Below are 2,281 nucleotides of genomic sequence, written 5' to 3' on the forward strand. Positions count from 1 at the left end.
CTAACTGAATAAGGGATAATAATTTGAGAAGGTTCTATACCCAGAAGTTGTAAGCATCTAGTTCTACCTTGCATTATTAGCTTACTACTAAGTTCAAAATAAGGGTTAATAACCTTAGAGGATGTAGTTTTCATATGAATCCATTCAATAATTCCAACAGTTTGCCATAAGATGGCAGTAGGCACATGAGGTGTTGGACAAGCAATTAAAGAAATTGGCAGGTGAGTATGCATTCGAGTTAATTGTGCAGAGCTGATAGCTCTATTAACTATTTGTAAAGCTTGAAGTGCTTCTGGAGTCATAGAGCATGAAGTAGAAGGATCTGAGTCACCTTTAAGAATATCAAACAAAGGCTCTAATTGAGCAGTAGTAAGTTTTAAGGAAGGCCTTGGCCAATTAATATCTCCAAGTAATTTTTGAAAATCCTTTAATGTTTTTAAATTATCAACTCGAATTTGCAGTTTTTGAGGCCTAATGGTAGTGTTATCAATATATTTTCCCAAATAGAAAAATGGAGATTGTCTTTGAATTTTTTCTGAGGCAATGACCAAGCCAAATGATTGTAAGGATTGTTGTAAAAATTGAAAAGCAGTCTCTAATAAAGAAATATTATCTGTGGCTAAAAGTATATCATCCATATAATGTATGAGATATAACGTTGGAAACCTTTTTCTCACAGGAGTTAAGGCCTGAGCCACATAGTTTTGGCATAATGTAGGACTATTTGCCATGCCCTGAGGCAATACTTTCCATTGAAATCTCCTCATGGGTTCCTTAAAATTTAAGGAAGGCAAGCTAAAAGCAAAATGTTTTCTATCTTCAGGAAACAAAGGAATAGTGAAAAAAACAATCTTTTAAATCTATAACTAAAAGATGATAATTGTGTGGTATGGCTGTTGGAGAGGGTAGGCCTGCTTGAGGAGCTCCCATTATTAGCATAGTTTTATTAACAGCTCTTAGATCCGGTAATAACCTATATTTTCCAGATTTTTTCTTGGTAATAAAAATAGGAGTATTCCAAGGACTATTGGAAATTTCTAAATGCCCTAATTGTTCCAGTACTAATTGTTCTGCAGCTTCTAATTTCTCCTTTGTGAGGGGCCATTGGCCCACCCATACAGGGTCATCACTCAGCCAAGTAATTGGATCAGCAGTGAGTGGAGGAGAATCCAAGGCCCCTAAGAAAAACACAAACCTTGTCTATCATTTTTTATTTTCACATCAATAGGATAGACAGTTCCTTGTTGATTTGTTCCCAGCCCTTTTGTGGGAAGAAATCCTTGATCCAACATCATATTAGAGACTTGAGAATTTGGACTATAAAGTAATACTCCCATTTCTTTTAATATATCTCGGCCCCAGAGGTTTAAAGGCAGCCTAGGCAAAACATAAGGCTGGAAGTATCCTGAATGGCCCTCACTATCTTGCCATAATAATAACTGACTACTTTGCATAGGAGAAGAACTCTGTCCTATTCCTTGAAGTTCTGTAATAGTAGGACTAACGGGCCAATGTTTATGCCAGTGAATCTGTGTCATAACAGAGACATCAGCTCCAGTGTCTAACAAACCTGAAAAAACCTTTCCATTAATGGTTCATTTCCTTTCTGGACGTTCTTTCCCTACCTTCTGAATCCAGTAGGCAGCATTAGATGATCCAAAAGCCTTTGTGTCTCTCTTTTGATGTTGTAAAATTTGTCCATGAGGTACAAAGGGCAAAAGTAGCAATTGTGCAATTTTATCCCCAGGAGAAATCATTATTATATTTTTAATAGTTTGTGCCATGATTTTTATTTCTCCTTTGTAGTCACAATCTATGACTCCTGGCATAATAGTTAAACCCTTCATGGTGACACTACTTCTTCCCAATAATAGTCCCATCAAACCCTTGGGTAAAGGTCCATAGATGCCCGTAGAGAAGGCCTGAGGACCCATTTCAGGAGTTAATACATATCAGGCAGAGGTACTGTGGTCCAGTCCTGCGCTTCCTGCTGTTTCTCTGGAGAGCAAATATATGGAATGTTTTTGTTTTTGGTTAATGTCTGATTGATAGTTTGAGGAGGATACACAGACATTGCCCCTATTATCTGTTGGGGCCGGGGAAGGCCCCGGGAGGAGTTTCCCAACAGTGGTGTTCCATCCTTGTGGGCCACTGAGCGACAATCTCATGCCCAACGTTTTCCCCTATTGCATTTAGGGCATAAACCAGGGATTTTCTGACCATCTGGAGGGTTTTGAGTAGGGAAGGAAGGACCAGGGTTACAGTGAAAAGATCTACATTC

Source organism: Mesoplodon mirus (assembly GCF_964341445.2).
Source record: "Mesoplodon mirus genome assembly, contig: HAP1_SCAFFOLD_993, whole genome shotgun sequence".
NCBI lineage: Eukaryota > Metazoa > Chordata > Mammalia > Artiodactyla > Ziphiidae > Mesoplodon > Mesoplodon mirus.